Here is a 24,519-nt window from a genome sequence, read left to right on the forward strand (position 1 = left end):
TGCTATGCACTTAATAAGTGCATGCGGCATTTGATTAGTGCCGCTATGCAAACACACAAAGGCATGCGTATAATGCCAATCCAATTTTGAATCAAATTGGTGCACGTTGCGTCTGCAATCATTGTAAGACATTCGCAACGAAAGGCGCTCATCTATATAATAGCGCTTTGATAGCGGTGTATACACTACTTTGTGTGAACGACAACCACAACATTTATTCATTTCCGGACTTCCTAAATTACACTGTTACATCGGAATGAGTAACGTTATGTTTCCATAAAAATCATTTTGTTTTAGAAAAGTGCCCATGAGAATAAGATAGCGGTGTAAATTCGAAAAATAGGACCATCGAAGACATTATGCTTATCTGTGATGTGCAAATGTGCACGGCGTCAGTGACACTGGAAGCTTCTAAAATTTGATATTATATTATGTTATCCTTTAATACACACAGGCCGAGTAAATTTAAGTTGAGTTATACACATTATACTTGCGGACAATTCATGAAGTAGTACGTCTTACATACGGACATTTATAAACACTTACATATATCTAACATATATCTATGTGTGTAAACATCAACATAAAATGGATCTGAGTATTTCTTTATGTCCATACAATTAAAGTAGGGTTGCAATGATTTAAAGCGAACACTATAAAACAATGATTTCCAAGAATGTAAAGATATGCAAACCACTATACATCTGATCTATGAATTCATTATATTAATTATCTGAAATACACTTAAGAACTTATAAAAAAAAGAATGTCAGTTGCTGCTAAATTTATTACGTTGTTATGAACATACATTTGAGTCAAGATTCAAGAAGGTGAACTGAACTACATAACTCCGAATTCATAAACATCAATGTTTTTGACTACATCTACAAATGCCAACGTCCTTTCGATCGATGCATAGATTAATATATAAACACTATAAACCAAAATAACATAAACTCCATTAATATGAACTTCATAAAATAACTCCGAAAAAATTAAATCGATATTATAAACTACACTTCATATATTCCATGGCATGCAACCGACTTCATTATCTACTCTTCAGAACAACGTAGTGATGCAAAAAATAATGGTGAAAACTAAAAGTACAAAACAGAACATATGATGCCAAGCAACAGAAGATGGCAATTGTCTCCAAAACTCACGACAACTTGCAGCTTGATAATACAAAGTGTAGATGTAAACATGTCGGTTAAAACGTCGCTTTATATAGCTTGAATGTAAATGCCAACAATTGATGTGTATAAATTAGAATTGGATTATTAAGTCACTGGTAACGAAAGTAACAAAAATGTATGATGCACGCATACAAAATAATGGTATTACATATTATTTCTACGACATCAAACGTTTAAATACTTCTCAGTATAAAAGGCTTGAACTATTCAAATATGTAGGCAATATTAACGAACTTTAACCGGACTGGGACCTTAAATAAATAGCTTACTATTGCTTTTTTCAAAAGTGACACAAACGATAACAGTCCTCAATCGTCAACCCTATGTTTTCAACATACAAAAAATGCATTAACAATATTATGCTATTATGTCAACAAAAAAAAACAACAGTTGTTTTATTTGTTCTTAGAATGTGGGTCACGTGGTATTTATCGCATCACCGTATAGAACAGCGTTGCTTATACACACCGTTGCTTTTGAAGTTCCCTCGTCACATGTAGTCTCCATCAATACAATTTGCTCAACTATTTTTTTTTGAGTGGAAATAACCAATTTTTAATCAAAGATAAGACTTTTATCGCATTCTATGTCTCAAAGTAGTAAATCTTCAAGAAAAAGGGTACTTAAGTTTGCGAAATTTTGGTTTCGCAAAGTTTTTCTGGTGGCCGTTAATATACAGTATAGTTATGAATGTTCGGCTATGTTTACTCATTTACCCATTCGTCACCGCGTCGCACGTCACACATTTCCAAGCATGTAGAAAATTCCGGTATAGAAAGTTTAAAAATGTCTGTGTAGTCTTATTCACGCGGACTAAACCATTACGACTTTTACAAAGTTGCTATAGCATATCCATGAACATGATATGCCAGAGCGAACATCAAACAGAGTATATCACTGTTTTCATCTGGTTGCTAGTGTTTAGAATTGGCTGCATTGCTGATCAAAGGTGAAGCTGAAGTACATATTTTATTAATGATATGACGAGTGTGTCCATTTCAGAGCCTGTTCAATCAATCGATTCTCTTTTACCGACCGTTTTGTTGAATATTTATTTCATAGTATATGGATTGGTTTGGGTTTTCTGCTATGATATGATATGTTTTATTAACAGTCGCATTAAACATTATAAAATAAGAGGTGTACCTTATGATTTAAATTTCTGCATGAGTACTAGTTTATGAAAGCACAGTCATAATTCGCTGATATTTATCATTTGATAATAATGAAAACTAATAATGGTTCTAAGCGTTGACTGTATTAAGTTCATATAAATTACATATACCAGCGTCAAGGCAGCTACGTTCTTTATAAAGATCGAAAGGTCAATAAAATACAACAATTAAACGAAATCGACTCTTGTTATCAGGCAAACTAAACATGCGTCTTTGAAATAGCTGTTCTAGCAGTAGCCATAAGTCCATAACACCTTTTGCGCATTTGGATTGAAAAATATTTATATGTTCATGTCAAGTTTAATTCCATTTTAGTACCTGTATATGCCGTTTCTAAACATAACGAAAGACTATGAAAATATATATGATGCATGAATAACTGTTCTTTATGTGCGTGTGATTCTGAAGTAGCCTTATTTTATAGTAAGCAGATTTAAGATTCAAAGATGATTGAATAAACATAAGTAAGAGTTATATTCGAATTGAAGTAAAACCAAATAAAATACTCCAAACAAAAACTGATGATATGAGAGATTAAATCATTCGAGTTTTACCGACATAATTAATATAATTTTATAGAGGATATTTGTTGGTTTCGGTGGATTATCGATTTTAATCCACAAGTGATTATAGAAAATAAATATTTTATATGATCACGAGTGAATTAAAATCGATATTCCACCAAATCCGAGAAATTTTCTTTTTATTTTATGCTTTTTTCACCGTTTATATCCATTGGTTAAGAGTTTAACTAAAGAATTGTGCTGAGATAATGACGTCTTTTCGTCAAAAAATGGCCTCATTTCACAGTAAACAGTGAAAATTATCGATAATTTTCACTGATAATTTTCACTGTTTGAAACAGTCAAATTATCAGTTTTAATTCACTGATATTTCTCTATAAACCACCGGAAAGCATAAATAAAAGTGGTTAATTGAAAATTAGATTCTATTAAATATATTAAAGATTTGGGATCTGAGTGCAAAGTAATTGATGTTTTGGCGCTCAAATAACCGATTGTTTTGTATTGAAAACACGAGTTTTGATGTTTGTCAGAAAGGATGTGTGTTTGCACGGTGCTACGAGTATAACAGTGGTTGTAGCCACGTTAGTTTTCTAAATGTAATGCAAACATAACTTTAAATATATATTCCGACGTTTGTCGCTTGCCATAGATGGCTGATAATGCATTACACTTCTGGTAAATCATGCAAATATTCGCACAATTTTATGAACAAATTAACTTTATTTAAAGCAATAATACTTTATTGCAGTTCGTTTTCTTAGCAGTACCAGTGCAATAAATAAATTGACATAAATATACACTAAATACCCTAAGCAAACTGTATAAAGTCTAGATAAAAGCATACCGTTTTGTCAAACTTGCTTATTACCTTAGAAAAATTGTGGTAAATGAATGACGAGAGTGTTCCATTTCAAAGATGGTAAATGAATAATGCATACTTCGTCGATTGTTGTCCTCAAACAGACACAGCACCTCACATTTACATCTTCAGCATTTATTACCAATCTCCCTGATATATTGTGTCATTGAGGAAATATTTAGACCGTTATGTTAATGTTTTACAATGACATCATGTAAAAAGATACTTAATATGCAAAACAATTTATGGGTATGACAAACCTATCCGACTTTATTTTTCCATGTTGACATTTCTATAGTGTTATAAAAAATTACAAACATTAAATTGCATGTTGCTTATTATATATAACAAATGTCTGAAGGTCATTTTAGCAAACCAAACAATAAATTAATTATACATCTTATTAATTTTTTTTTATAAGTTACTGTTTTAAAAATAATGCATACCTTTACTCCAACAGATCGAAGTTATATATGTCGGCAAATTATTTTTGAAACTCTGATTATTAAAGTTAAAGCAGTGGTTTTCTCCAACTTTGAAAAACCTATGGAGTATGATTCATAAATCGGTTTAACACAATAAATGCTTAAACAAATGACTAAATGACTAAAATTCGGCCCTTTTGTATAAAAGTACGTTATTCGAACTTCTTCTCTAATGTTTCACTTATGATGAAACATCTCGCGAATCATACTAGCTATGCAGTCCGTTATATTATACATTTGATATTGTTTGACTTATGATTTCTCACCGGTGGTAATATTTCTCAAAGATTTGCATAAGACTAAGTGGAGTTTTAGAAAACTTTTGTTATTTAGGTTGACATAATATTTGGTTGAGAAACATTCAAAATGGTCGACTTCCGAGCATTTATAAAGCCTCAGAGGGCTTCTATAAGTTTAGGTTTTTATCATATCTATCATATCTATAGGTGTCCTATCAAACAGCATTTACTAGGTATCCCCCATTTTCCGACGTCAAGACGTGGGATCCCATAGGCAAGTACAATACATAAAATGTGATCAGTAAATGGAAGCCTCCACTTACAGTCCGCTTGTTCGAAGTGGTTCCGATTTAGCCTAATTTCAGCATTTTCAACAAAACATCACACACTTTTTATAATATGTAAAATAATTCACGACAAGTATAGTTGCATCATAAACACATTATTCATTATCTCATTTACAAATCTAATGACATAGTACTTAGAGTATTATTGGGTGCTTTTACATAACACCCATTCCTTCAAAATGTACAGATAAAATGTTAATTTAAAAGTAAACAAGTTTTTATTTTACAGCATAAAACTGATCATCTTTCTGTATGTATTTATAAATTATCTGAAGTTACCATACCTGCATTAACTAGATTCTATTGTATTGTATTAATTTTGAAGTAAAAGTAGACGTGTGATGCTAAAGGGGCCTATTCACGCTTTGGTAAATTTACAAAATTGAAAAAAGTTGTTTAAGATTCGCACATTTTCGTTTTAGTTATGATATTTGTGAGAAAACAGTAATACTGAACATTTACCATGCTCTAAAATAGCCTTTATATGCATCTTTTGACGATGTAAAAACCTGTAAACTATAAGGCGTTGCAACGCGAAACGATTTAATAATTTGGAGAGTTCTGTTGTTGTTGTTATATTTTGTGAAACTACTAGGATCGCTTATATGTAGTATAAAATTCTTCTTCGTGTAAGGAAGGATGGCCGAGTGGTCTAATGCGCAGACTTTATACTCTAGGACTCCAGGGATAAGTGGTTCGAGTCCTGCTGTGAGTTACCTTTTTCTATTTTATAAGTTTATTCTTGATTTGTTACTAGAGCTTTTTAGATCCAATGTTTACATTTATCAATATAAAGCATTTAATGACAAACTTCCAAACATTCCAAAATCTGTGAAAAGGCCCCTTAAAATATGCAGAGTTATGTTGTGAATTTCCTGAGTATGTGTCAGTTAAGCAATTGTCAGAACAGTGATATTTGAATACTGTTTATTTGACAGTCATGTTTTGTATAACTGTGCATGTGCGTAATTTGATCTCCCATATTTGGATGAGCCAGTTGTGTGTATAAACATATGCATTGTTCCTCAATTAAACGGCCATAAAAATACTGATTAATTGTTTTCATCATGTATTAATACATATCTACCCAAATATAGTTTTTAATAAATGTGCGTATACTGTTTAAACCTTTCTTAAACCTGTTAAGTACGGCTAAATTGAAACTGGCCGTTATCAAGAAAAAATTTCAGAACAACGAACTAATTTTTACTTCAAAACAATGTTGGAAGACGAACCCCGTGTTTTACTCCTAGTCTATTGTACATGTCATGATGTTTTAAAATATTCACCTTAACACTTTCCCCTGATCGGATATCATACCGTTCCGGAATGGTAACTTTACCAATTATACCTTTAACAGTTATCTTTAGGGAATCATTTTATTTCATGGTATATAGACCTCTCTAAACACCGAAGCGGACACATCAAATTCAACAGTAGTTCCACATATCGGGCAGGATTAAATATGTAAACTGGAGCTATACACTACAATGAGAGCAAAAGTGCAAAAAATTGACCATTTCAGCCAAAGACATACTAAGCTTTATAAGTAAGCAATTATTGTAATGTATTCTTGTTATCATCCGACCCAGTGTGTGTTATATCTGACGCGCAGTTTGGGTTTAGAAAAGGCCGGTCAACATTAGATGCAGTTTTCATACTCCATTCAATTATTCAAACATATGCTAATATGAATAAACGATTGTAATGTTGTTTCATAGATATGAAACGTTGCTTTGATTCTATATATTTAAATGCACTATGGTTAAAGTTATACTAGTCCAATTTGGACGGCAAAATATTGCGCATAATACGCAGTATATACCAGTCGGTCAAAGCATTTGTAAGACATTGTAACACATACTCGGAGTATTTTAATATAGCAATCGGACTAAGACAGGGGGGATAACATCGCCGATCCTTTTTTCTCTTTTCGTGGACGATCTCGAAATGCTTCTACAAAATAGACATAATGCTGGAATAAATATACAAGACATATGTTTAATTCTACTTCTGTTTGCAGACAATATGGTTGTCATAGGTGAAACGCCGGAAGATCTACAACAGTCTATCCACCGTTTATATGAATAGTGTAATACTTGGGGTTCGCAAGTTAACAATTCAAAAACCAAAATGTTTGTTTTCCGCAAACGAGGAACTATCAAACATAATGTGCGGTGGGTATATGGTAACGAAAACATAGACATTGTAAACGACTTTATATATCTCGGTGTAAAACTTAATTATACGGGGAACTTTAATCTCAATACTAATACCTTGCGTGGTAAGGGCTTAAAAGCACTCAACGTATTGTTATCCAACATGAAAACTTATAGTTGTAAACCAAAGGTAGCTTTGCAGTTAGTTGATGCTTTTGTGTCTTCAATTATCATATACTCGTGTGAAATATGGGGTTTCTCAAAGTGTAGCGAGTTGGAAAAATTGCACCTTAAATTTTGCAAAGCTGTTCTTGGTGTCAGAAAAACAACTTCAAGTGTAGCCGTTTACGGTGAACTTGGTAAATACCCGTTGTATATTAACAGATATGTACGTATTTTAAAATATTGGTTTAAAATAACTAGAAGCAAAAACATTATATTACGATACATATTGGAAGACGGTTTAATTGCCGTAAATGATAATAAATTGAACTGGTTTGGGAAGGTTAGGGACTTACTATCTAAATACGGATTTAATTATGTTTGGTCTATTAGGTTATTTTTTGTCTTTGTTTAAACACAGAATTATCGACGAATACTTACACAAGTGGAATCGAGATATTAATGATAATAGGGTACTAATTGTATACAAAGCAATAAAAACAACATTTGCGTTTTAACCATATTTAGAGACGATTGTTTCAAGAAATTTAAGAACAGCGATTACGAAAATACGCATCTGTGCACATAACATGAGAATACAGACTGGCAGATATGATCGATTAGAACGAAACTTGCGACTCTGTCAATTATGTGACAGTAATGAAATAGAAGATGAATACCACTTTTTGTTGAAGTGTTCTAAATTTGCCCAAATTAGAGACAACTACATTAAAACATATTATTGAGTCAGACCTAGCATGTACAAACTCACTAAATTATTAACTACAGAAAATAACAATGAAATGCTAAAGTTAGGAATTCATTTCAGAAGCACTCAAGGTTCGCAGTCGTTAAACCAATAATATTGTATGATTTATTTAATGTATTTGTTTTATAGTTAAAAATGTATATTGAATACTATATGACATCATGTGATATGCTATATTTGAACATGTATTGTTTTTAGTATATGATGATATAGATATTGCATTCATATTAAATATATGTATTATCCGGTACTGTTTCGATACCTGATTTTGTGATTGTGATTCGAATGTATAATGTGTGCTCCTTCGAAAGTATAATTATTGTTATATTTCGAAATTAAAATTATTTTTATATTTTACTGATTACAGACTATGCTGATGTATATTATTAATGTTCAACTATAATTTGTAATTGTGCCGTTGCTACTTAAATTCTATATGGTCTGGATTCGCACTGTTATATTCTATGCTCCTTCAAATAACATTTGATGTTTTACCTTAATGATTATAAAAGTAGCACAAAGCTTTCATATGTGGCAATATACACTGTTAACGTGTGATTTAAAACGAGTTTTGTTCAAGTATCTGTAAAGTTCATCCATAACTATTTATAACATTTCTGCTAAATCCACTTACTATATTCCTGTATTTTGTAATATCGTTTTTGTTTAACACTAGAAACTGTAAAGTTTATGTGTAATAAAATTATGTTCTGTTCTGTGCTGTTCTGTGTCCTTTAATTTTACAACCTATAACTTGTGCCCGTATACTACATACGATACCATCACTAGCACTAGTGTTAATATTGTATTTTACTAAATGTCTTTGTTTATCATATAATCTTTTGCAATATTAATCAATATGTTGCCGTCCTAGGTTAGCTTTTTGCTTGAATAAGCTGAGTACATGCATATTTGATAATCGTTTGGATGATCGTCAGTCGTGATTGTGAGAACCGCTGAAGATTTTGCATCGAAGAGATCATAAGTAAATTGCTCCTTAAACTTTCGAGAAGCAAGTAGACGTGATGAAACGTCTTCGTTACTTTTTGAGTGTTGTATGTGTTTTCTCTGTCCGGGACCTGGCGATAGAAGCAGCGGAATACAGAAATATTCGGTTCGGTCCAAGGCAAGATGAATCAATCGAGAGGGTGATGCTACCAAACTTGTCATTCAAGGAATGCCTCAAGCAATGTGTTCTGAGATGGTCGTGTGAAGTAATGGGTTACTTCAGAGCGGCATTGTTATGTGAATTGCATTTCTTCAAGCTTTTTTGGGAGTCCCTTGATTCTAACGAAAACGGACCACATGTGATGGTGTATGTCCAACGCAGTGACATACTACTTAAGGTAATTCTTTATATAATTGTATTGTAAATCGTTTCAACGATGACAGTAGAAACGAGAGAAATATAGCATTATTAGAGAAAAACTAGTATAACGTCTAAAAGCGGTTCAACGTTATTCCCAATAGATATTTTTATTTAATCGAACTGCCTTCTACTGTATACTGGTTTCATTACGGTCAATTATGGGATAAATTTTGAATTGATTGTGGAGTTTTGCAGCAATGTTTAATTGTTTCGTAAACATGTTAATAGCCTATACAACGACAATATCTTGAGCAGGCTACATCAGTTTGATTGAGCGCTGGACTAGACATTGGAGGAGTGACGATTTTATTCCGTGCCTGTCCTTTTCACTTGTGTGGGGTTGGTTATGAAATCCTGTTTTACGCGTATTCTCTTCCTAACTCTGATTCAATTAATGAAAAAATTATTGGCTATTTAAGTATGTTAAGCCTTTACAAATTAATGCCACATTTTAATAAGATAAGAAAAATGATATGAAATATCCTGACGCATCGTTCTTAAATGCATGTTCATATGAGTCGTGTTCTGAGAAAACTGGGCATAATGCATGTGAGTAAAGTGCCGTCCCAGATTAGCCTGTGCAGTCCACACAAGCTAATCAGGGACGACACTTTCCGCCAAAATTTGATTTTTACTAAGAAGAGACTTCATTTTAACGAAAAATGTCATAAAAGCGGAAAGTGTCGTCCCTTATAAGCCTGTGCGGACTGCACAGGCTAATCTGGGACGGCACTTTACGCACATGCATTATGCCCAGTTTTCCCAGAACACGGCTCATATAGTTAGAAAGTAACGAGTAATATTATTATTCAACGTAATATACTGATCTGAAATCAAACATGTCGAGTGAAAACATCATGGAAGTGAAATAATTGTGGGTTTCTTTATGATATTTACAAATGTATTGTTCATAGTGTCGTCTTATTTAAATGTCACAACTTCCGACTATTCTTGTCAAAGTTTTCAAACGCAGATGAAAACAAATAATTGTTTACTGTTTCAAAGTGTTAAATACCTTTAAGAAAGCCGAGTATATTATTCCTTACAGGATGTAGAGACATGCGGCGCTAACGATGAAAAAGGTGGCCATTGTGTAATAACGGTTATTATTATTATGTTTTCTAGTTTTCCGTCGTCTTCTTTTTCTTCTTCTTCTTCTTCTTCATCTTCTTATTCTTCTTCTTTTTCGTCTTGTTCTTCTTCTTCTTCTTCCTATTATTATTATTATTATTATTATTATTATTATTATTATTATTATTATTATTATTATGAGAAGAAGAAGAAGAACAATAATAATTACAGTAATAATACGAATAATAAAGACATACAAAAAGAATTAAACCTCAAATAATAAAATAATAAAGTTGTATATGTTTTATAAAAAAAACATTATTTTAAGAGCAATGCTCAGAAAAGGTACAATACCATGCGTTCCAGATGAACGTACATAAATGACACACTCTAAAAACACTCTCATTGTACATCTATATTCTGTTCTCTCTTTTTGTTTACAATTCACTAATAAGTAAAACTTTGTTTCTGTTATATTTTATTCATGGCATAAATTTTAAGATTGCAATTGAACTGTCCATATTTTCGTATCTCAAGTAGACTCCAACGTACACATACCATCATGTTGCCACAATTGAACTGTCCATATTTTCGTATCTCAAGTTTACTTCAACGTACACATACCATCATGTTGCCACAGATGTACGAGCAATTTATTGGAAAATAAAGGCATACAAATTCGTAATAATTATCCAGTTGGCGCAAATAAATTGAAATCATATTTGTTTATTGAGATATGAATCTATGTACAGCGTCAATCAAAAATGCTATATGCTTTGCTAACCATTTTATCATGTCTATATCATAACAAATGTTTTAGACAACATCTTATTTAATATATTTATATTGATATCAGAATGTCAACCGTTCGAAAAAGTTCCGAATGGCACAATGTTAGGGAATCTTCATTTTGACGGAACAAAACGGTTACTGAAATGCGACAATGGTTACGTTCCAAAGGACAGAACCAAAGTGCAAAGCGTGTGTAAGGACAGACGATGGACCAACATCACACAGTGTGTACAAGGTTAGTATCATCATCATCATCATCATCATCATCATCATCATCATCATCATCATCATCATCATCATCATCATCATCATCATCATCATCATCATCATTATCATCATCATCATCATCATCATCATCATCATCATCATCATCATCATCATCATCATCATCATCACCATAATCATCATCATCATCATCATTATCATCATCATCATCATCATCATCACCATCATCATCACCATCGTCGTCGCCGTCGTCGTCATCATCACCAGCATCAAAAGCAGCAGCAACAGCAGCATCATCATCACCATCATAATCACCATCATCATCATCATCATTAACAGCAGCAGCATCGTCGTCGTCGTCGTCATCATCATCATTATCACAATCACCATCATCATCATCATGATTATTATCATCATCATCATTGTCATCTTCACGTCATCGCCATCGTCATCGTCGTCGTCGTCGTCATTATCATCATTATCATCATCATCATCATATTGTATCGCTCATTCAGTTATCATGATTTCAGAGGAATGCGTTCTCAATCAGGGTACGTTTGGAGGATCCATTTACACCTTCGCAATGAGGAGCCACCGAAGTTATAACGATAGTGTGGTACATGTTTATGTATAAATATATATTTTTAATGTGTCTGATATATATAACACTATTGCGAGCACTTGTTCATTTTATCAAATGATTATGATACAAAATCCATAAACATATGAGTGACACTGTTTGGACATACAAGGGTTATCAATGCGTTACGCGTTCAACAAAACCGTAAGCTATTCGTATTATAAAACTTAACGGTATGCAATGTTTATCTGTATTCAGTTGAGGGATTGTGTATTACAGTATTGAATCATATTTTACTTCTAAACATTGTCCAATTTTAAATATAGAACATTGCAAAAAAAAGTGCTCTCCGTTTTAGGCATTTTGTAAACACTGTGGCTACCGTGTTGTGACGATTGAGTCCGATGGTGAAAACGAATATTTGACGAACAAAATGAGAGAATTCTTTCCATCCCCGACAAGTAACTCGAAGCTGAAAGGTGAATGCATTTTTACTTGTAATAGACGGGCTGATGCAAATGCAAAATCTTCAGTTAGTATCGATACATATATGTCTTCATGTTATGCTATTCTGACCTCTCATTCTAAAAAGCGAAAATAATGGCACAATTATAGCTGCATGTATCCGCAAATGTTAAAAATAAGTGGTTGTGCGAAACTGGGTAATAGTAGTTTTGATTATACGAGTTGTTTAGCGTAGTATCACTTAAAAACACCGTTTATGATCAAACTTAAAACCGTAATTTTAAAAGAAAAGAGCAGCCTAGAGCTATCTACCAGTGCTTAATGCGCTATATCGATGTGAAGCTGTAGTTTGTCGTATGCAGATGTGTTTTTGCTGTTATACATCGGAATGATGTTTTCTAGAACATAACACGTGTACGTTTCGATGCGGCATACTTGTATACGTGCATGGGCTAACGAAAAACTTATGAATAACACTGTATTTTTAAATAACAACAACTCTAAATATGTGTGTCAACAAACATTAGAGAGCCTATTTGTAATGCAGCGACCACTATCTTTTTTGTGTGTTTCGACAGTTTTATTTTTATTTATTATAAAACGTTATTAAATATCGATTCTTCTAAATAAGCGTTAACGTTTGAGATATGTTTGATAAATTTGATTATGTTCGCTATTTTTAAACAGCTTTTACACATGTATTATACAGTTTTTTACTCTCCCATTTGTTTTGTATAACTAGTCTCATTTTGATAATATTCTATTATAAGTGTGTCCTTAAGTATGAACTCAGTAACACGAGTATGAAAAATTTAACTTTAAAATATCAAAATTGTCTGCAGAATGTACGATTTGATAGTCACAAATGTACAGTAATGTTAAACAACAGTTACTTGCTGTTACGTATGACGTCATACTTGTTGTCTTCGACCATATTAACAAAGGCAGTAGCGTATTTGTTTTACAAAATATCCTTTATGAAAATGAACTTCGTACAAGTCAACTCTATTTGTCACTATATGATTGACAGGGCATTAAAAGATTGATTCCTTTTATAGCTTTTACTCAATTTCGCATTTGTTTACCAAACTACGTGAAGTAATATAAACGTTCGCATCATTAACGAGTCATCGTTTAATAGGCATATGCGCATATTACTTGCTACTTATTGAGTATTACAAACGTACTTACTCGTGCTATGGACCCTCTTTAATGATTTTATGTTTGTACATTTGTGAATAAATTAAATATTAAAAATTAAATGCTTTTTTAAAAATCTTCATGGACGACACGTGAAAGATAATTTATCCCCAATTATACAATTCTTTGAGTGGCAAGGTGAATAACTGTCTGTTTTCTTATTTCAAAATCAAGAATATGACGGCTTCTTTTTGGACTTCTACAACACGGGAAAGCAAGTATTTCGAATGGACAACCAATCATTGGAAGTGCAATTCACAAAATGGGGCAACGGCGAGCCAAGTAATGAAAATGAAAAGTTTATAGCTGTTGTAGGTGGTGTTTTTCAATGGCAGTGGATTGACGTGTTCCCGAACATTAAAGTCCAAACAGTTTGCGAGAATGAAACATAGACAGATAACATTTCTATTTAAATATGAGTGTTGGTCATCTAATATTTTATCATTCATTATACCTTAACACAGCAAAACACCCTTGTTAAGAATTTTGAATGGACAACGGCTCATAAGCGCAATTCAAGAAATTCGTCCTAACACAGCCAGATAGAGAAGCACATAAGTTCATGATCGGAGTGGGGATCTATCGCAGTGGTATGATGTTTCCCCAACCAGTAAATTCCAAACAGTTTTCGAGAATGAACAATAGACACAGTGTGTTCCTATTCAACTATGATATGATGGACACCGACAAATACATTTAATACGAACAGCTCTGAAACAAAGCAATTATGTGTTTAACAAAGAAGAGTTGAAGAACGTTTTATCAAAATCAAAAATACCATTAAACTTATAATGATGGTGAATTATTTTGTAAGTATTGACATGTTTGTGTAAAAAAATACTCAAAATAAAACTATTTTGTTGAAATCAGACAATTTTAAAAATCCATGCATTGCGAATGTAAATCGCAAACTAGTATGATAGCAGTAACTTCAAGCAAATGTACACTGTTGCATATGTATGCTTGTATTATAACTGCTGCATCGTGTCTATTAATAGATTCGATTTCATATGCGTATTTATGCATACCGTTTTCTTCTCACGTAGTCTCATTCATATGCCTGTCATACATGTACATGTATGTGTTTAGTAATGTTTCGTTAACATTCTACAATGTAAATAATATATTTCTAGTTCAGTATCTTAAGATGCATATGAAACATGCATTGTTTATGATCGTAACGGTTATAAACTCTTACAGCATATACGTTGTCCTTTCAATACAAGAGTTGTTCGCTAAGAGTGGTTCATAAACGCTTATAACTAATGGAATATATTTGAGAATAAACGTTATTTGTAATCATCTTACTATATGTGTGTTGCGTATTAAGATCAGGAAACATGCCGATTAAAACGGGTTTAATGCAAATTATCTTATTTACATACTTACATTTTATGATATAATCACGTTTGTACTGCTCCTTTAGAAACCCCATGATGAGAAGATGCATTTACATGTCCCCCGTTTGTAGTCTTGTCTAAGTAGTTTGTTTTCTGTTTTAAATGTGTCTTTAACAATTATATTTTCCTTATAGTTGTTTAAGATCGTTGTTTCTGTAATCTGAATTTATATTGTACCGCGGTGTTTAAGTTTGTGTCACTTGTCGTTAATACTAGAGATTGTATGGCAATTACTTTTTTCGTTTAAACCTATTCATTTTAGCTTGATTGCATCGAAAGCCTAACGCTTATATAAACGCTCTCGAGTCCGTTTCCTGGGCCTAGAACCAGTACTTGGTGCCTTTTGGGGAAATCTAAAGAACGCTCCCACGGTGGGTATCGAACCCGTGACCTCCCGGTCGCTAGGCGGACACCATATCCTTTACACCACAGCGACCTTAATTACTGTTTTAATTGACGAATCATAGAGAACCTATTATAATCTTTATCTGCATGTATATGTTATGGCCTAAATTATATCCACCATACCATGCAATTATTATTAATCTGTAACGCCATTAAGAATGTATCGCTTTCTATTGCAACAATGTATGTTGTCAGCTAAATGTTTACCTAAGATATTAAAAGCAATTTATTATAACACTATTGAACTATATTCTGAAGGTAGAACTATGTTATGAATGTGTTCAATTTATTGAATATATACGTATATGTATAATAAAATGAATGCGAGTGATATAATATTAATTGTATTTAAATAGTACAAGGCATTAAATGATGTTGTTTTTAAATGAAGATATAATGCCTCAACTCATTGCATCATAAATCGAATGAATACCACCTTTAGCTACTCAAGACTGCATACAAAAAGTAGGGAAATCAATTCAAATTGTCTATCTTACAAAATGTAATCGATGTTTTGATCGAAAAAGTTTTTGTACATTGAGAAACTATACTTGTCATTAAAAACACGGAAATCCGATTGAAACATTTCTGTTGCATACACCGGCTCGTAAGTTCTGGTTATATGTGTATATAGTATGTGTTTTATTATTCCGATATAAAGCTTTTTTGTATTGTGTTGTGTCTGAATTGTGTATTTGTATTTTAGTTTGTTTGATAGATGTGTTTGCTTTTGAGTGTTTACTATATGGTTGCATTGTGTTGTTTTTGTACTAATGCTGCATTGTTTTCGTTTTTGTACTATACACTAGTTTAATGATAGTTTGTTTGTAAAATTTTATTTATATATGGTATTGTAAAACCACGTTAATAATATACTGTACACACTGCACTCATTTGTTACACATACTGAAAAATATTAGTTAATTACAGTGTCTAATAAAATAGTATTAAGAGTAAACATGTATCATTCTATCGCTACATATATGTATGTGTTCTTCGTTGTACAGGTTTATTATACTATAAACTAAATAATTGTCAGAACGGAAATATCATTTAGTACGTTCACACAGTTTTAAATGTCAGTTTAATAAGGCCCGAAGAAGTAATTAGTGAATTATGATATTTTGAAAAATATGTTCACATAAACAAAACTCTACGCATGTGCAAACTCACTTGTTTAATACTTTGTTGATGATTTTGAGTGTTTTAAAAATATAATTGTAGAAACTATTGTTAGCAAATAGTAAAACCTAGCTTCTCCCGTATCAACCTTAAGATTTCATTTTATGTTGTATATATTTATGTTCTGTGTCTATGTTCCTTAAATATGATGTATATAATATGCCTCAGTTATCTTCCACTACACTTCAAAAATGGTGAACAACTTTAAACGTTTTGCAATACACGGTTTCCTTTTGCAATTAAGTATATTGAAAACTCATGAGGATACCTTTGAGTCTAAAAGGGAAACCGTTAGGTTCCCAAGGGCAAAGTAGATAACGATTATGTTTTGAAATACTATTTTTAGAAATTGTTTATTAAAATAGAAAGACTAAAAGCACTATATTCAATAAAAAAAACATGTTTGTACAGTAATCAAACACATCATAATTAACGACATATTGCATACCTCTAATTTATATTTTATATTTTATTTTAAGTTAAAAAAAAAGTATATGTGTGCTAATGTCTTGCTTTAACTGGTTTATTAATAAACATACGTAAAAATTGTTCGTTTGTTTGTGTTTATGACTGTTCTTTTATTCATGACTGAGCCGTGTGCAGAACACTATTTATTGATGAAATACTATTAGTAAACGTAAGAAAATATATAACAACTAGCGTCGTAATCATCGTAGAGCACGTTTAGACAGCCGGCTAAAATGTGAAGACTTAAATAATACCATATGCCAAAAATATGGCTGCATAATCAATGGATGAAGGGTCACCCAAGGTGTATTTTGCATATAGTATTATATCAACTATGTCAACTATGTCGTTTGAATCATGTTCTAAGTGCGTATGACAACTTAGATAAATCTGAGGATGCAGCACAATTTGCAAGCGAATGACTCATTTTATTTTTACCGGTATGCAAATATACACCGTAAGCTGTAAAATGCATATTAAATGTTAAAACAAATCGATGCACGTTGCGTCCCTTATTGTTTTAATGACACATTGTACGTGTTGCAAGGTGAAGCATTTTTACACCCATGATTAAAAGAACATGATAGTTAACACATCTCGAATTCGCGAACTTATCATGGTTTAAAACAGATCACTGCTAAAGCTATTCATTTCATGGGTTGTACACTACGTGGAGGATAAAACCAATGAAACGCAATACGCGCAGGGATTGTCAAGATACCACAAAGATTCCACGGGTACACGGCGTATGAAGCAGACTAGTTTATATGTAGATTAAATACAAGTTTAGATTAGAATTCTTTGCCAATATCAAGTTAGATTAAGTGTGTTCACTCATGTAAAAACAATGGCGATTAAATTTATTTTTCACAACAAAAACTTAGCTTCCCATACGCAGACAATATTGTACATGTATTTAAATGAGCAAATTGGTAATATTTAATCGCATAATGCCGTCTTAAAGTAACATAAACACTCAAAATCAGCATATATTTCCCGAAATACTTCGTACAATAAATTTAACCCATAAACAATCAGTGTTCCTTATTGTAATAGCAAAACTGTGGTATGGTAACATTGATTATTCGAGACACAAAATGCTCGTTTTCAAATGTGTGTGGTACAATATATTCCATTATTTTGATTTCCAATAATCACAGTTGAGGTCAATGTTAATCCGAGGTCTTCTTAAATAAAACCTCAGCTTTCAGGCCGAATACCTGTTTCATAATCACGCAAAAAAGGGCAAGATCGTAATAAAGTTTACATAACTCCGGCAAAACAGCTCTAAAAAGTGTTAACGGCAAACTCTATTGAGAAAACCGAATACATTAACTTAAAGCTCAATGTATAAAATAATCTACTCGAGCTTATGGAATACCGTTAATGCCATCGTGGTTCACATTAAAAATCAGAGGGCGACAGTGCGATTGTGCGATAGTACGATGGCGACAATGCGACAACGCGATAGTACGATGGCGACAATGCGATAATACGATGGCGACAATGCGATAGTACGATGGCGACAATGCGACAACGCGATCGTACAATGGCGACAATGCAATAGTACGATGGCGACAGTGCTTCAATACGATGGACAAACATCCGCCACCTGTTGGGAACTTGGGGGCACTTTGGAACACTTATGTTTATGACACCCGTGTTGGGTTACTTTAAACGGTAAACCAATGATAATCAAACGTTGTTAACTTGTTTTAACGAGTAGTAATTCATCTAAAACGTGTGTGTGTATATTCATGTTGGACACATTGATTTCATAACTTCAAATGCTCTTTAAGCGAAAACAAAAATACATGTTTTTTTAATAATATTTATTATAAATAATACAATTGAGTTTCAGTGTGTTTTGAAGATTTAAATGATTGAGGAAATTACAGTAATTTTCAACATTATCTGTATAGATCAGCGTTATACCAACCACCTTTTGCCAACCATTGGGCGGAGTCTGTCTGCATGTGATTTTTTTCATATTCTTTTTTTTACCCGTTAAAGGTACCTTCACATTAAAAAATGAATATTTTTCGCAATTTCAAACCGAACAACACAATACTCGCTCTTAATTTTCATTTCTTACAAGACAATTTAGTGTACATAAAGTAAGACAACAATATTTATAAGCATATAAGCATATGAACATTGATTGTGCTAAAACAGATAAACACATGTCACGCACAAACTAAAATACACGAATATAAGGCAGTGGCAATATCGAGTTGAAACAGTTATAATAGGGATTCTTCGCAGGAAACGGACTCGGGAGAGTCCCAATAAGCCCCAGGATTTCTATGCAATCAAGCTAAAAAATATCGGTTGTAATTAATCTAAATATTCATTGAATAAAAAATATCCTGATTTAACAACTTGCACACAATTATGAATCAAACTAAATCTATTTAACTGAGAATTGTCTCAGTATTGTTTTACAACCTGTTATAATTTGCGCTTCACTGGTCGTTAAGCACCTGCGACGTATATTCACACGTGTACTGATACCCTAACTCTTCGTGAAAAACGCTTTCCTCGATATTACATATACCGACTCGTCAGTAATCATGTGTATTTGACGAGATTTGACAAACGGCTAAGCCCCAACAAACGGCGACCCAATCAACAAATTGAAGTTCTAATTCTGGCATAACAGAACAGAACAGATTATTTTATTTTAGCTTAAGCATACAGCTCATCGCCATAAACATTCATATGCAATAACAGCATGCGTGACAATTATATATAAAACATACATCCTTTTGAGGAAAGATCAATTTAAAAAGTAATGACATACAACATGTTTTAGTGAGAATGTCACATGGATGGGGTTAATACAATGTGATCATGTTATGTTAACACGAAATTTAATAATTGTTACAAATATAACATTATTCTAAGCTTATTGTCTTTGTGGAAGATATATCATTTATACTACACATATAGCACATCTTCTCGTAACTTAAAGTATTTTAAACAAAAAATGGCAAGTTTTCTTAACACTATTTTTTTGAACAATTAAGTAGTTCGATAAACTTGAACATACTAGGTCGTGATCTGTAATACGTTGGAATTAATGTATTCCTAATATCGGCACAATAAGGACATTTAATAACAAAGTGGTATTCATCCTCGATATCATTGAGGTTGCATAAAACACATTTGCGTTGATCTCTGACAATGTTCTGGTGTCTACCCGTTTCAATTAATAATTTGTGAGACGACAAACGTAATTTAGCAATAATATTCCTATGTTTTTTATTTTCAACAATATCAAGATACGCAGATCTTTCGAATATTGGTTTCAATTCTTTATATAAAATCATTGAACTAGATGATGTGACACTTGTATTTCAGTTAGTGATATACTGGTCTCGTAATCTGGTTTTAAGTAGAGGTATTAATTGATTAGAGTTCACAGATTCGGGGAATAGCCATACATCGTTAAAACCGGTTTGGTTTAGAATGTCCCGTACTTTCGATGACCAATTGCTTGTGTTATTTTTGCGTTCAATTTTTAATCTCTGTGATAATAAAATATGTTTAAGAATACAATTACCCTCTTTTACAGTATATAATTTCAAAAAAGTATTTCACGATCCTGACATATCTGTCTAAATACAAGGGGAATCGACCAACTTCGGCATATAGCGATAATGAGTTTGTTGACATCTTAACATTCAATATTCTTTTACAAAATTTACGATGGACGTGCTCAATGTTTTCCGCTTTCATAAATCCCCATACCTCACAGTTATAGTTTAAAATTGATGATACATATGCGTTAAATAAATTTAACATGATATGTATAGGTACGTTGATAACAATTTCTATTTCTTGACCTTTATATGTCCATTTTAATGTTTTACTAATTGTGCCAGCTTTTCGGAATACCATGACCTTTGTTTTTTCAATGTTTACCGTTAAATTCCACTTATCGCAGTAGGTTTCTAAATTGTTTAATGATTCTTGAAGACATAACATAACAAAAGCTCCGCCCAGAAAATACAAATGACAACTTAAAAAAACACAAACGTCTCAATCTGATATTTCAGTACGGCGCGCCCACCAATGAAATTAATGACGATTAGTTAAAGCTGGATGCCTAAGGCATTAGTTTCATTTCATTTAAGACATAGCTACAAAAATATATATAACATAAATGAAACTTTGAAAATAATTGAAAAGGAGGTTATCATTACTTATCTAAACATTAAAACATTATTGATCAATCGATTCTATCCTGTATTAATAAGGGGTCTCACGGCCTCTGTCAAAACATAACCAATGTAAAGAAATTAATTTAATGTATTTATAAAAGTTGCAATCATTGCGAATCTGAGGTTCTTATTTTTTATTGTCTTAGTTTTGCCTGTATTCACAAACAAATTCAGTGATTAGTTTTATCATTTTCTCCTCATATTAAGCTAGTATGTTTTTTAAGAAGATTCTCCATATGTTAGTAATAACGGAAAAAAAATTGATCTCTTATTTCTCGTAGTTTTAAGGTGGCATAATGTTCTCGGAATGGTCCGTGAAAACAAATACAAATATATTATTTATATTTATACAGCTTCCTTTAATACTGATTGTGCATGTATAGGCATGTCAGGTCTTCTTTAACAGCTCAAAATTGGAATTCTGTTTTGTGTCTGTTGTCCATTCACTTACATTAACCAACGTAAAAACGTGAACCGCAAATCAAAATAAATTTATAATTAACGTATTTATTGACAATAATGAAACAATGAACGCCGAAATTTTCGCAATGACTGAATTTCCGGAATAGTAGAATACAGTACCAAACCTTGAACGTAAGGATAACTAACACTATTACTTAAAAACAACATCACAGACTTATACGTTTACACAAAATTTGTCTAACGCGCATTTGATTAAAAAACTAGCGTTGTTTTCGCATGCATACGAACCTTGTTTCTTTAAATCACCAAATAACTGATAAAAATATTTATTTAAAAACAAATACGAACTATTATGTGATGATCATATCGATAACAGAAACTATTTAAATCTTCAAATATATTAGATAAATTGGCTCTGCCTCCTTTTATTGTTCAGGGACCTATTCAAACACAGGTCCCTGTATTGTTCTTCAGTACCATTAGTCGTCGCACGGGAGAATTCAGGGGCGGTTATCCGGGATTTATCGATTTCTGGGATTGTCTATACGGCGTGCTGTAAATCTATAAATAGGACATATCTACATATAGTGCACATAGGCCCCGCCTTTTCATCGGTTTTCATCGCAACGCATGCGCAATTAAATAAGCGCAAACAAACGCAAAACAAACGCTTAAGAACGGTTTAAAACGGTTAAAGTGTTTACTTTCCCCAGTTTTCTAGACTCTAGTCATTTCCCAAGCTATAGACATCTTAATTCTGTCTTGATATTGTGATATTAGATTGTGTTTACAATTTGATACATGTTGTTAACATTTTTTCAAAATTATTGTAAACAAAGTTATGAAAGATTTGTTCTTAAGCAGACTATATTGTGCATTTTAGCCTGTTGATGTGGGTGCCTAATTTAAAGAAAATAATATGTTTACTTCGGTTATTACATATCGAAATAAGATAGACCTCTATTCCCATGAATCTGATATTCTCTATCTGCTCTATTCGTTTTGTTTTTTTATAGTATTTGAGGTTTTATCAAGCACAGTTTATATTAAATTCATTTATTACTAAGAAGACGTTGGTAATTCTACAAAAATAATATATTTCTGTGCAGTAATTTAGTCTTATGTCACACCGGTTATGTTCAACTTAAAAGAAAACACATATGTTATTGTAGTTTACGATTTTTTTTTAATTAAGATTTTATATACCCGACCCGAAATTACCCGTAATTTGAAATTTTGACCCGTTGACCCGACCCGAAGGCATTTTTTGACCCGTGGGAACACTACTGATAATGATAGTCAATGGGTATGAGGAATACAGTATTAATGTTTGTTATTCAAGGTAATAAACCATGTAAAAGGTATTATTGTTGAGCAATTGATGATAGGCGGATTATAATTTATGTCCATGTATACTCTTATACATATGTAAGCCTCTTCTGAGATATTTTATTCATGTTTAAGGTAGCGCAACCCTAATGGGCACATATCCAAATATAATTTAATTGATTATTTTCCTAATCAGCATCATTTCACTGAACTAAATGCAAATTTGTAGGAAGGCTTTCCATGCTTTTTAAAAAAAATATACCGATTTTTTCAAAACCATCCTCACGCTCGGCTTTTGTCCAGTTTATTTTCACCCCTGGGGTATATAAAAGTTCCATAATTCCTCCAAATTTCCAAATATGGGCATGCAGTTGGTGTGTACAGATGCAGTAAAGGTGTTTACAATTTAAACATCATGAAATAAGTATTCTTTTACAGACATTTATTTCTTACAAATTTTATCTATGGAATAGCGCCATAGAATGTAAGTGATTTCAGCCAAGTAAAAATTGGGTTGGTTAAAAACAAAGTGTCATTAAGTTAAACTTAGTATCATTTAAGTTATATTTTAAAGTAATTTTTTATAGCAACACTATATACAGCAAAAATACCAAGAAATAGACAGATTTACAGTTTACTTTTTGAAATAAAAATAAAATGCAACATGCATCATTTGTATTTTCAGCAGTAAATTACCCAATTTAGCCATAACGTTGTTTAAATTTTAAAAATTGAAGGATGTGCATACAATTTTCAATATATTTAAGAATAAACATAGCTTATATGTTATATTAAATCAAATTACGTTAGAAAAGAAATAAAACGCGTCGCAAAAAGTATGCGATGTCGGCAGGATTCGAACCTGCGTGGGAAGATCCCAAAAGATTTCTAGTCCATCGCCTTAACCACTCGGCCACGACAACTTCACGTCAGTGCAACCTTAAATTAGATATCCATAAGTGGACAGGTAAAAAGGCTCGTCGATCTTTGAAGAAATCGCGAAATCGTTTTTTTCAGATGATAATTGGATCAAACTCAATATTTATAGTGAAAATAATGTATTCTAAATAGATTAGGTAAACACATATCAAAATTCGAAGTTTGAAAAAAAATAAAATGCATCTCTCGGAAATAACCGATCATTGTAGATCGGCAATGATCGTAAAATAAATCGCGGGGAATCATTAGAGGTGCGCTACCTTAAGTGTCTTAACGTAGAGTAGTTGCGTACAACGTCTTTACATGATAGGTTAATCTAACTATTCATAATAAGACAAATCTCATTAAAAACAAGTGCCACAACTTTTTATGATATTTTTGCGAGCAGATGTAAGACGTGGGGACTAGAGTTTAATAAAGGTATCAACATCTGGCTACAAAACAGATTCAGTATCCTCCAACATGAGTCAGAAATCACTATGGGTTAGGGTAATGCGCCATAAAAGACGTACCAAATCTGAAAG

General features: G+C 32.4%; 1 protein-coding gene and 1 non-coding gene across 3 annotated transcripts in view; both read right to left on the minus strand.

Moving 5' to 3' along the window:
* The window catches only part of LOC127833799 (uncharacterized), a 108,695-nt gene that overhangs the window by 49,242 nt on the left and 34,934 nt on the right, over nucleotides 1–24,519 (minus strand). The window lies entirely within an intron of this gene.
* Nucleotides 23,898–23,979, minus strand: Trnas-aga (transfer RNA serine (anticodon AGA)). Its single transcript has one exon. It is a non-coding gene; the product is annotated as a tRNA-Ser (tRNA).

This window comes from Dreissena polymorpha, chromosome 6, assembly GCF_020536995.1.
Source record: "Dreissena polymorpha isolate Duluth1 chromosome 6, UMN_Dpol_1.0, whole genome shotgun sequence".
NCBI lineage: Eukaryota > Metazoa > Mollusca > Bivalvia > Myida > Dreissenidae > Dreissena > Dreissena polymorpha.